The sequence below is a fragment of the Ambystoma mexicanum genome, chromosome 5p, assembly GCF_040938575.1.
Source record: "Ambystoma mexicanum isolate Mex_15411 chromosome 5p, UKY_AmexF1_1, whole genome shotgun sequence".
NCBI classification, from domain to species: domain Eukaryota; kingdom Metazoa; phylum Chordata; class Amphibia; order Caudata; family Ambystomatidae; genus Ambystoma; species Ambystoma mexicanum.
The window spans coordinates 1072403549-1072417332 of record NC_090930.1 but is presented as its reverse complement, the minus strand read 5'-3'; positions in this window follow the sequence as shown (position 1 = coordinate 1072417332).

Below are 13784 nucleotides of genomic sequence, written 5' to 3'. Positions count from 1 at the left end.
TTGAAAAACTGGCCCCATAGCAGCTCTGCAGACTTAGGTGTGTTTTTTCTCAGGTGTCTAAATTGCATTGTGAAAGTCTCTAAAAATTGCATTGTGAAAATCTCTAAAATTGCATTGTAAAAATCTCTAAAATTGCCTTGTGAAACGTAGGCCTTTTCCTCTCTATACAGGACTCGCAGACTTGGGTGTGTTTTTCTCAGTTGTCTAAATTGCATTGCGAAAGTCTCAAAATATTGCATTGTGAAAGTCTCTAAAATTGCACTGTGAAACCTAGGCCTTTTCCCCTCTATACAGGACTTTTTTCTCAGGTGTATGAATTGCATTGTGAAAGTTTCCAGAATTGCATTGTGAAACCTAGGCTTTTCCCCCTTTATACCTGACACTCAGAATTGGGTATGTTTTTCTCAGGTGTTTTAATTGCATTGTGAAATAGTGCCGTCCTGTAGTTTTGCCTCCTAGCAAAGCATTGATCTAGTGAACTTTCTACCATTATCCAAGCTCTTGTCGTCTTGTCCATTTGCCCACTATTGTCTTTCTATGTCTCGTCTGCTTGGCCCTTCCCTCTGTCCTTCCCTAGTGTTCCCCTCCACCCCCTCCCACGCCCTTCCTCTCCCTACCTACTCTATGGTGCTCTCTGTCTCTCCTATCTTTTCTAACTGGTTCTCTATCGACTATCCTGCACCCCTCACTAAATCTGGTAGGAAGAAGTTTAAAAAGGACATCCTGGTCTCCAACCCAGGCCTCCCTATCGCTGACACCTATGCCAGTGCTTCCTCGAGACAAACTCCCACCGACATCCTCTTTTTCGTTCCCTCGCCAGACCTATGGACTCTACATATGGTCTCTGTGCTCTCTCCTTTCTCTTCTTCTCCCATTAATGGTGGCACCCGGCTGGTGGCCCTCCTGGCCTCCTTCCACTCCTCTAAGGTCATCATTGATGTTTACTTGAATAGTAACGTCTTGGTCCAAGGCCCTGAAGCCAACCTTCTCCTCTCCCTGCGCCTCATCAATTTCCTTTCTTCTCCTGCTGTCCTCTCTCTCCCTTCCACGGTTCCCTCGCCTCCCCCTGCTGTCTCCTCCTTGACTACCTTGCCCTCTCCACCTTCCTCTTCTGCCCCCCCGGGTTTCTTCTACAGCTCTGCAGGGTGTACTCCTCCCTGGAAGTCTTCCCTTACTGTGGCTACCATCTATCGGCCACCTGGTCAGATCTCCTTCTTCCTGTCTGGTTGGGAGGACCTCTGCTCTTCCCTCATGGACTCGACAATTCAACTCCTCCTTCTTGGAGACGTTAACATCCACCTGGATACTTCCTGTCCTTCCTCTGGACTATTTTGTGACCTCTGCGACTCTCTCTGCACGAACACTCTCGATGTTCTGATCTCTTCAGACCTTCCCCTTTCCATCCCTCTCACCACTCCTCTCTCCTAGAGTGATCACTTTCTCGTTTCCTCCCTGCTCACCCTCTCTACTCATCAGGCCAAGCCAACTCCTGCACTGCCACCTACCTTCTCGGTTATGCGACCCATGAAGCGTGCATCAGTTGAGGCTTTCGCCGCCACTTTCTCCCCCCCCGCCCTCCCTTGGCAAACTCACACCCTGACACAACCCTTTCCATGCTCCACTATCTGATACTCTCGATGCTCACCCTTAAAAGCAAGTGCAGGGTGGCTGAGAGGAAATGGCGTGCTTCTGGTACATCCTCTGACAAACTGGCCTGCCTCCTGCTCAAAAGGCAATACTGGCTCTCTGTCTGCACCAAGAAGAGACCCTGCATCCAAGCCCATGCCTCTGCGGCATCTAACAACTCAGCCAAACTCATTAATCATCGCTAAAACCACATTGACACCCTGGCTCCTGCTCTGGCTGGCTTCTGCAACCACTCCTTCACCACTGGAATCTTCCCTTCCCCCCTGAAGCACTCCCTTGTGCATCCTCTTCTTAAGAAACCCTCTGCTGACCCTTCATGCCTGGATAACTATTGCCCAATATCCATTACTCCTTTCCTGGGCAAACTCCTGGAAAAGCTGGCCATCTCCCAGCTTAATCTTCACACTGAATCTGTTGGTTGTCTCCATTACCATCAGTCTGGCTTCAGAGCTGCCAGAAACATGGAAACTGCTCTCCTGAACATCCGTGAAGACCTGCTCTCCAACCTTCATTCCAACACCCCCTGTGTCCTAATTTTACTTGATCTCTCCTCTGCCTTTGACACAGTCAACCATGCCATCCTGCTCAACCGTCTCCGTGATAACCTGGGTATCACCGATCAGGCCCTGGCTTGGCTGACTTCTTTCCTCTCTGATCGACCTTCCCAGGTCCAACTTGGGTCCTTCCCCTCCTCTGTCTCTATCTCTACCCGTGGTGTTCTGCAGGGGTCTAACCCCTCTCCCTGGCTGTTCAACCAATACCTGGCACTACTTGCCAACCGCTTTGCCGCCCTTAACCCCAACTTTCAGTGCTATGCGGATGACATTCAACTAATTTTCAGACTCCCTTCCGCCACCTCTTCTCCTTCTCTCATCTCTGACTGTCTGTCCGCTATCCAGGAGTGGTGTGCCGCCAATGATCTCTACCTTAATGCAAGTAAGACCGAGATTCTCCTCATCAGCACACCTGCTCCCTCCTTTCCTGTTACTCTCTAGCCGGCCTCTCTTATCCCGCTTCCTGCTCCCACCAATGAGGCTAAAAACCTCAGGGTCATCTTCGACTCAATACTCTCCTTCTCTCCTCACATTTCTGACATCTCTAAGAAGTCACACTACCAGCTGCACCTCCTCAGAGGTATTCTTCCTTTCCTCTCCTTGCCCCAGAAGCTCACTGTCTTCAGAGCTCTGGTTCTCCCTAAGCTGGACTACTGCAACAGTCTCTTTCTAAATCTGCCTTCCTCTGCTCTCTGCCCTCTGCAACTCATCCAAAACAGGACTGCAAGGCTTGTTCTTTGCCCCAAACCCAGGGTTCGTATTTCTCCAGGACTGAAATCTCTGCACTGGCTCCCAGTGGCGGCAAGGATTATGTTCAAAACCCTCTGCATTGTCCACAAGGCCTTCTGGGGCCTAGGGCCTCAATACCTTCAATTCTCTCTTTTTAAATATCTTCCTTCTCGAGCTCTTAGCTCATCCGCCTCCAACTCCCTCGGGGTCATTCGCTTCTCCAAGCAACAATGTTGTAGATCTGTCTCTTCTGTTGGGGCCTCCCTATGGAACAGCCTCACTGCCTCTCTGAAACTTGAGGAGAAACATCTTCGGTTCTGGAAGCACCTCAAGACCTTCCTCTTTGCTTCTGCTTTCTTTCCTCCTCTCCCCTGCTAATCTCCTGGCTGAAACTGAAACTGCACTGGTTACCTGCCTACCCTCTGATCTTGGGCCCAGGTCTCCTCCCTGCCAGTTGCACACCTGCACTGCCCCCTGGCAACCATTCCACTTGGAGACGGTTTCTGTATCCCTACAGCCACCTACCAGCAATTGACACTTGATGTCCGCACTTACCCATGCACTTGCCACCAGCTGGCCGCACGGCCGCACCAGCTTGCGCGATCTCCATGTCACCTGACCTAGTAAGATCGCTGTCTTCGTCTTCCCTCTGTTCCCCTTCCCTTGCCTCGTTGTGCCTTGAAACACTTGTGTATAGGCGCATTATAAATGCCATATCATATCATAGCATATCAAGTACAAAGTGTTAATGTTTATATGTATATATTTTTGGGGAGCAACCATATTTTATATGAAGAGCTGCGTTATCACCTAATATAGTGTGCGGGCATTCCTTTGTAGGGGCTTTGGGGATTTACTGTACTTACGAACCAGTCTGCATCACCTCCTTAATGCTTAAGCCGGGTTGGTCATTTATTGCTACCAAATTGAGAGCCCTGTCTGGGGTGTTCTATACCTTAACCCCACCATATAGAGGGCAGAAGTACAGATCACCCCTCCAGTCTTTACACATGGGTTACCCCTTCACCACGTGTTGAAGGTACATGCTAGCTAGGTGGGAGGTTAGTTATTTGGCAAAGTTGCTATTCTCCTCTTCAAATCATTTGTTCTTCTGCAATGCTGATTATTCTATCTGCACATTTTTCTGTGAAGGTAGGGTTATATGAGCAAGCTCTTTAAATGAGTAGGAACTATAGATTGGCTTGATGGTTCAGTAATAGGTGGAGGAAGAGTTATTCACATTCCGGGATGCTAGCCAATGGTGCCTCTGTGATTCGTAGGGGTTCCTTTTCAGCTATGGCTTGGCCTCCTCCTCTTCTTCTGTCTCAGTTGGGTAGCCTGAGTTTGAAGTTGCTAGGGAGGGATTTATGTGCAACTACCTTAAAGTCATTCATTGGCAGGATTTTTATGAGGAAATGCATGTCCATTACCCTTTCGCTGAGGCACCAGTGCATCCACGTGTTATGTTTCTGCATTAATTGAGTGATGATCAGATTGCAGTAAATCTTACTGTTTTCCGAGTTCTGTTTATCCATTAGGGGTTGTGTTGGTATAATGATTTCCCTTTGGTTCCTTGTCATTTGATCTGCTGATTGACTTTGTTTTGAGGGTTTAGCGGGTGGATTTGATTTGGAAGTTTTTATTCTGTTGTGTTGCCAGTCTTTGGTGATAAAAGGTGTGTTCAGGTGGACCACTTCTCTTATTGTCTTTTAGGCCTTTCTTAGTCTGTTGCCGGAAGTTGATTCTTCTCTCCCATTGTGGGTGGGACTTCTTAGGTTGGCTGTTTGTGATGCTTTGTAGGTGCATAGGTATTGCGAGACAAAAAGCAATTTTGTTTCAGATGTTTTGAAAGGGCTCTATTCTGTGGAGAGGTTCTGCATGAGATGTGCTGGAGTGTTGAGGGTCCATGAGGTAGTCGGTTTGGCGTTTCGCAACTGAAAAAAGAAAAAAAGAAAAGAAAAAAGCCACCATGAAAGGGGAACCATAGTCCTTTCTCTATTTCCATGTAGCCATTAAAACATTTGGAAAAAAGTTAACAAAAAGAATGACCGTCATGCAAAGGAGAGAACGGACTTGACGTAGTCCCTTCTTCCTTTCCATGGTGACGTGTCGCAGATCGGGAGTGGACGTGCTGGGGACAGAAGTGTTCCCAGCGCGTCCACTCCCGAAAAGGATCTTAAAGAAGGTAAATGGGGGTGGGGAAATCTGGGGATGGGGGAGAATGAGAAGGGAGAGGAATGGGAAGTAGGGGGCACTTACCTCATTCCACGGCAGGGGAGATGGTGGCCTCCAGCCCTGAGCAGGCTCACGGCAGTGAGAATACTGTCTGGTAATCCCCTGTTTCAAAACTGTTCCAAATCTCCTCATTGGCTGGGAGGCTGCAACCCCGTTCTTCCCCGCCGGGTAATAATTTGGATTACTATCCAAGTGGTAAATTATCAAAATGCAAATATCCAAGTGGCCAGCTATCAGAGTAGCAAAGTATCATACGCTACTCTCACCTTGCATGTTTGTATTGTATGGCATTGATACATTTTTCTACTTTGATATCATTATTCCAAAAATGGTATTAAACCAAGATGCACAAAAGCAGTTATATTTAATACATTCTGTATCTGTGCATGCAGTTGTTTGCAAATAATATAATTTTAACATAATGTCTTACCATACAATGTTCTCAACATCAACATCTGATGGTGTAGAATCAATATGCACCCACTATAATGCGCTTCTCCAAGGCCATTTTCAATAATTTTGTATGTAATGCTGTAATTAGTTTAATAATGTATCTGAGTTTTAGTAGTCAACTATTCTGAAATTTAAGAATATCTCCTCGGATCAGTTTTAGAAAGTAATTGATTCTTCAGTTTATCTTTAATCAAGGCTGTGCCATTTTTTTGTGATTCCACTTTATTATATATATAAACATATATATAGATGCATTTTCTGTAACTTTCGTTTTCAAGAGTATTTAAGATGTGGCATGATAACAACTTGCAAGTGTTGTTTCGGCATCTTGCTTAAGTTATATAAAGTGAACTGTATCTGGGATTTACTGTTCATAACTATATTTAGAGCACAATCCAGACCCCCATTCAGGTGAAATGTATGGTATAACCTGTGAAAAAACCAAGGGCATTTCACAACCTAGTCTCCGGGGATCCAGGACTCAGGTGGCCAGGGGAAGGCCATCGCTTTTGGATCCCAACCCTGGGGGTGGACAAGCGAGGAAGGATCACCTGGGTAGGGGTTCCTCAGGGAGTGGGGGAGAAGCACCCAATGGTGAGACATGGTACATGTTATCCCCCTTTTTCCACAACCAATCTAACCCCTATCCGTGCTTATTTTATGGGAAACTACAACCCCCATAATTCCTCCCACTTTATTTTACCAAAAGTACTGTCCCAATGAAGATGTGGAATGAGGTCAGAAAGATGACCTCCCCTGACATGCATTGGCCCTGTCCCTGTTATGACCCCAGGCAGAGTCAGGCACGTAGCTTTAACAATGTACACCTGCCATTTATTAACACTCCCTGTGAAGATAAAAGGTGGTGCACACAAGCTCACTTTGAGCACGGCTGGGAATGAGAAGGAGGCAGTGGAAGCTGGAAGGCCAATGGGCTGATCGGCAGTTGAAAGGATCAAGAGAAAGCCAGGCAAGATTTCCAAGCTTATGGGAAGCCGTGAGCATTCAAAGAGCAAAGCCGAGTGAGCAGAGGAAAGAAACCTTCAAGGTGCCAGAGAACAGCCGGTGACCCTGCTGGGTGAACGGCAGAGTTGGGGAGGAGCAGAGGAGGTGTTGGTAAAGGCCTTGAGCTGCAGGAAAAAGATGAAATAAATCCAATTAACATGGCCATCGAGTTATCGAAGGCAAAAAAATTCTGGTTGATGTTAAAGGGAAAATGACTGAAATTTGAAAGTTGAAGGTTTCACGTGTGCTGCGAAAACGTGAATGAAGAGAACAATTGTTGAAAGGAAAGGAAAGGATACAAAGTAGCAGAGTGGTCCTGCGAGGTGAAGTCACACATTCCAAAGTTTCTGTGACATGTTATGAATTTTGAAAGATATTGCAGTGGAGATCAAAGGAAAGAGAGTAACCGCAATAAGGAAAGAAAGTTGAATAAGAGGAAAATCAAATATGTGAACTGTGAATATTCCAAGAGGGCACAATTATAAGCACTTTGGAAACAGCCAAGAGAGCAGACTAAATAGAATAGGAACTACAAGTATCAAGAGGCATTGGGGGAAAAGAAATACCAAGAGGTATTGGTGTTAAGCATGAACTGTTGAAAAGGCCAAAAGGAGGGTGAGAACTACAGAAGTATTGGTGCCACAAGATGAATGTTGATTGATCAATGATAGATCAATGATAGGTCGAAGTGTCATGCTGAGGTCTATGTGAATTCTTTGCAGTTTCGAAAGTCTTCGACAGTGAACAGATACTTTAAATAAAACATGTGGAAGGGAACCCCCATGAAGGAAAGACAGGCTTGAACTCAGCAGGGGAAGCCTATGTAGAACTGTGAGAAATTAAGAAAGTGAATGTGAAATGGATATTAATGGCAAGGCGGGCAAAGCCTAAAGAAGTGGCTGAACTGCCAGAAGTTTAAAGCCTAAGATTGAAATGTTGAATTGTACCAGTAAGTCAAAGTGTGCAAGACGGATAGAATTGTGCCATCCACCTATTCTTTGTTTTTTAATGGACTCTCCAGACACCGTGGGGTTGAACCTGGGAAGGGAGTTGGTACTGAAGCCATTCTGACATTTCTTTTTGACACACTACTTTTCCTTTTATATTCCCTTAACTAATTTGTTATCTTCAGAAGGACGGAAAGGTTAGGTTTGTTTTCTTAGTATAGGCCTTTTTATTTTGACCAGACTGAGGTGGATGTATTTGTTATTTGTTTAATGCTCGAGATTACTCCCATTTTACAGTTAGGGCCAGTTAGGAGTTCTACCAACCAAACTATTACTTTAAATAAAGGTTTTTGAAACGTGTATCCATTGTGTCTGTGTCTACTGTTTGATACCATGCCTTCCTCACAAGCCAAACTATTAAAGTTGCCAAATTTCACAGTGTTAAATAATTCACAATGCTGTACCTTAGATTACTGATGTGTGGTCTAATTGGTCTGGGTAAAGGGTGTTGCAGAGTCGGGTAGGGCGCCATGCAAGCAGATAAACAAGAGACACCCTTAGCCTTAGCCTTTGACCTTTCCCAGCTGCCCGGTCAAGGCTGCCCTAGGTTGACTAGAAATGAAACTGGAGGATGGTCAGGTGATGTTCTGGACCCTTAGGAAACCTGGATAGCACAAATGGATTGTGGGACAGGGGTGTGTAGTGTAACATGGATACTTGGAAAACAAATAACACATTTTGTTTTTGGCAAATGCTTTAAAAAAAGAGTAGGAAACAATAGTGAATCAAATGGGTCTGAATCTTGAAGTGAACAAAGTTTAAAATAGAATAGCAACAAATAGATGTTCTGAAGGAATTATACAATTGTACAAAATGGAAAGTCCTCTTCTTGGTCAAAGTTATTCTTAAAATTACAAAATAATGGCTTAGTAAAACTTAGGTCTCAATTTGACTTTTGACAACAATTCCAAAAAATACCCTCCCCTTGCTTTACCCTCTATTTAAGGAATGGCTTTAACATAAAAACAGGCACATCCATCTAGTGGCGTAGATATATCCGTCCGTGTTTCCTGCAAAAATGTGTTAGCAAAATCCCCTAAGTAGGCAATAAGATCAGTTATAACAAATGAGAATCACTGTTGTCAAGATGCTCAACCATCGGGTAATTTCGTAATGAAATATTGGCAGATCTAATTGAGTAAGGCTAGTCTGCAAACTGGATGCTCCAAGATGAGGTTTTGTGTGTAGTTTCAAGGTCTCTTCTCAATCACAAACACATGCCTATGTATTGCACCGTCCAGATAAGCTTGTGTTTATGCGTAAGGCTTCAATTTACTAGATATTTACATTTTACCAAGTAGGTAGGGTCAAATTTCCCAAACCAATGATGCCAAGGGGAGGTTGTAATTATGAACTTTAGGTGCCGCCTGCCTCTTGACATTTAGTGCCAATCATTATTTTTATATAACAAGGTGAATTGTGGATATCCTGAATGCTTAATGGCCCTATCCTTGTTTATGTCTAGGCCACATTAAACATGATTCATTCTCGTAGACGGGTACTCCCACTGTCTAGAGACTTTTCTTGTAATGACATGATTCCAAGTGGGGTTTTGCAATGGTTATCGGATGAAAGAGCACTGTTTATGATTATTTCTTTTATTTGTTATATATGCAACTAATGAAGAAGATAAACCACTATCTGGTATATATTAACATGAACGTGGCCTGTGGTTCATTCAAATGTAATGTGTAATAGGCATACCTCTATGATGTAAATATGACTTTATGTTGGATCCAAGTATTTGTGCCCTATTTGCCAACCAAATCTAAAATGGTGTTTCAGGAAATTTAGCAAGCCCACAGAGCCCTTAGATTTAAAAAGGGAGTTTATCAAGGCTCTGTCATGGTCCCTTCACACTTTTGTGATGCAGTTCTTTGCCCACAGAAAGTTTCTAAAAATGACCCTTACGTCCATGGAATCTGGGGCCAGATTATCAAAATGTTTCCATTAGGCAAAAACAAGGAGAGCGTTAATTTAGCAACACTTTTACTACTTGTAAAGTAGGGAATGGAACAAACAGAGTTTACCCGCAAACCATAATATATTTAAAAAAATGAACGAGGGCAAAAATGAAGCAGAGTTTCTTTTTTCTACTATGCTTGTTGCCATGGGTGTAGCAAACGGGGATTAAGGGTGAACTATGAGGTGCAGGGCGTGTTCTCTCAGGTCATTGCCAGCGACTTAAAGAGCTAAGGTAAACTAAGCCTAAGGCTCTGAGTTTAGGACTTGTATCACGTTTTGGAAAGGGTGCTTGTTTAAACATATCATGTCCCCCTTAACTGTGCATTTCGGATGACACTCTTGCAAAGAACACAGCGTTGAATGACCTTTTCCAGAACATTATATCTGAGAGGAAAAGCACCTTTGTATGTGATAAACCATGTAAGGGCCCCACATTCGCTTCAGGGATAGCAAATTGCTCTCCTTTCACATCCAAAACAAAGGTCTAAATAGCAGCGCATCAAAAGCCACAGCATGGCTCTGTTAAGGGACCGACCTCTTGAGGAAGCAGAAAATCCCTTCCTAAAGCTCTGCCTTATCTTGAAAAAGGAGGGAAACAAGAGGTCTGTCAGTCAAGATCTAGACCTCTTTTCAGACACTCCAGACTTATTTGTAAACTCTGCAGTCCAATCTTCTGGAGTGAATGAAAAGAGAAACCAAGAGAGCGGGTCGGATAGGGGGTGAAAAAAGTGCTCTCTGCTCAAGCATTTATTACGGAGGGGCTAAATACTATGCTTAATAGCTCATTGGATGGTGGTCATTCCACAAACACCTCGAATTTGGCAATCCAGTCACATTGAAGTCCCTGGTAAGATCATATGATGACCTTCATGGAAAATTTAAATCAATGGCACATAAGTTGCAAGTCATTTGGAAGGCATTACAAGTTTGGATGAGTCCCACGATGTCCCAATCAAACGTTTCGGAAACAGCTGCAGTTCCCACAGAGAATTCAAACCTTGAGGAACAGCCATTGATCATAGTTCTTCAAAGTGTCGATTCATCATCATTACGGAGAGTAGACCATCCCCCTTCAGAACCTATTGTCATTGCCACTCAGATAGAAATAGACATCAAGGCTCAAACAGACGACGGAGCTACCCACTTTTCCAAAAACAAGGATGGAGGTAGCATCTCACCTGATTCCGCTGGTATGTCAAGGATTTCGGCAAACCTCCCCAACCCCCAGAAAAAAACAAAAGAAAATGCCAAGAAAAAGAACAGCCAGCGCAAAGAAATGGCAGCATTTGAAGATGGTTTTTCTAGGGGCTAAACCCAGATAACACAGAAATAATGGTTATACCAGGAGAAGAGGATTTGGGTGATGTGATGAATCCAGTGGAGTCATCACGTATTCCTGGCGGTGACCTCCTGCCATGTGGCCAGGGGACGGCAGACGCTACCTGATCATGACCCTGGGGGTGGATTTATGAGGGAGGATCACATGGGAGGAGACAACTGCCGAGGGGTAGATGTCATGACTTCATTGGGTGAGACACTGTATCGCCCTCTTTCCCATGAGGAAGATTCTCTAATTCCTAATACCTTTTTACATGAGGAAGACCCTCTTATTCCCAAGACCTTAATGGCCTATTGTCAGCTGCTTATTCCCTCTTGTAGAGGAAGTAAAGAAACCTCTTCCCATTTTTCCTTAGGTCAAAATTCCATCTTTGACCTAGACACACATAGCTCCAACAGAACCTTATCTGCTTCTAATACACCTTTGTATGAGTATGTGCACTCATGTAAATCTACTAAGGAAACTACTTAAACGCTATATATTCAATGACATCTCTGGACTTCAACTCCCATAATCCCCAAAGTACTGAGACAAGGGGGTTGAAGGAGTTAGTACAGGGTAACAGAAGCTTGAATCTCAATGCCCATATTAGTTGTTCTACAGAAATACATGTGCGCGGGAAATTTAAAACTGGCAACCGCAGTACAAAAAGAGGCAGCGCAGGAGAAGATGCCAGATCCAGAGAGAAGGCTTTCGAGTATAGGAGACGCGTACTAGTGTGGCAGAGCAGAGGCATCTGCAAAAACAGAAGGAGGAACACAGAGCGAGAGCAGGAAGTTGCATGGAGATGCTGGAAACCACAGGAGAGTTTCTGGGCACTCGGCAGCTCAATGAAGCAGCGTTCTCCAAACCGGGACCTGCAGGGAAGCAGGTGTGTAACTGCACAGCCACAAGGGAAGCTGAAAGGATGTCTGCAGCATCCAGAGTGGGATGCGAGCTGCCTAGCCCTGATGCAGAAATGTGAACAGGACCAGAGACGCTGGAGAGAACCAGTGAGTTGACCCAAAGCAAGTGGGCACCTCAGGGCATTCTGCCAACTGTGCCAATGACAGTTTGAATGTTTTGAGATTACAGATAGAGAAAAAACAAGATGTTTATTTGAGTGTAGAAAATGCAAAGCTCAGCACCAGAAAAATAAGAAGTTTGTTTGAATGCAGGAGTACTGAGTCAAGCTCCAAAGAGATACGAGTGCATCAGATGCAAGTGTCGGGCAAAGTTTAAATATTACTGCAGACAGATATATCAAACACACCATGGTATATACAGTTTTGGTGATACAGAGGATCTATGAACTGCATATGAAGTCCTGGCAGGGGAGTATACGAGGCGAGTGAGACCACAAGAGAAGGGCTGGCAGGAGAGTACACCAGGCAGTGGGAATTGCATAAAGAGAAGTCCTGACAGGAGAATACATCAGCCAGTTGGAATTGCACTAAGAATCTTGGCATGGCAGTATACCAGGAGAGTTGCAAAGCTACAAGAAATACTTAAAGAGGAACAGTGTTTGCAAGACAAAAGAGACATGTGTGTCAAAAAAAGACAGTTGCAAAGTCCTGACAGAAGAGTAAACCAGGCAGTGGGAATTGCCTAAGGAGTCCTTGCAGGGGAGTAGACCAGGTGAGTAACTACAGAAAAACAGTGTTTGTTAACTAAAAGGGTATACTTGTATTGAAGAAAGACTGTTGCTCAACTTGTTGTGTAACAGGAACATTGTGAATCTAGGAGAAACACAAAAAGAACTGTTAGTAAAAGAGACATTGCCATTCAATTTTAATCCAGGGGAAGGGTACCACCCTCTGGGTCCAAGGTCTTTCACCTTGGAGACATTTTTTGTTGGAGTAATTCTAATCATTAGCTGGGAATACTTTTTTGCCAATACCAGGTTGAAGACATTTCCTTGCACACTTTATTATTCTTTTGTTTGTATTGTGTGTGTCAGGATAGGACATTATGGACACAAGGACAGCATTTCAGTTATTGACATCCTGATGTAGACAGATCCTTAGTTTTAGTTTATAGGTAGGGAAACTACTCTTTGGCATAGTGTCAGAGAGGCATTTCCCAACACATTTCCATTTGATTAAAAGTCTTTAACCAAGAACATGACTCATTTTCCATCTGGAACCAGGTGAGTGTCCCTGGGAGCCTAGCGTTCAGACCGCCATCTTTTTGGGCCTTTTGGGTTCATACACCCGTGCCCACAGGCCATCTGAGGCCCCATCTTGCCTGCTCTCACCCACCTGCTCCCCCTTCCCGACGCGAGCCCCTCCGCCTCCCGGACCGCCCCCCCTGCCCTGACTGGAGGATTGTGATAAAATAGGACAGAGTTCGTAACCAAAACACCCGCTGGGTCAGGCTCTGTTGATACGAGGCAGAAAGTCCATATGAAGGGTTAAATGTTGAGATATAAAAAAAAGGGAGTAATTGACAACTCACTGGGTCAATCGCAGAGCAGAGTTCAGGGGGATGACTTTGATGGCAACAATTGTCCCTTCTTTGTTTTTTTTGTTTTGGTTGCCAGGAGACGGAGGAGGAGCTTTTGAAGGAGGACGGTTGGAGCTGGGCGTATTGAGAGAGCAGGAGAAAAGAAGGGAGTTGTGCCGTTGCACCGAGATGAACAGAAGTTAATGAAATACATATATATATATAACTTAGGCGATAGTTCGAAATTCGCTATTGACTTTGAACCACGTGAGGCCGAGAGAAAGCGAAGAAAAGGAAAGGCCGCGTACGAAGGGAACAGCTGATCTGTGAGGGGAGTGACGGTCACGTGGCTCGCGGCGGCGGAGATCAGACCGAGCCGAGCAGCTGAGGACTCGTTGAACCTCCAAAGAAAAGAAAGTTGTCGCC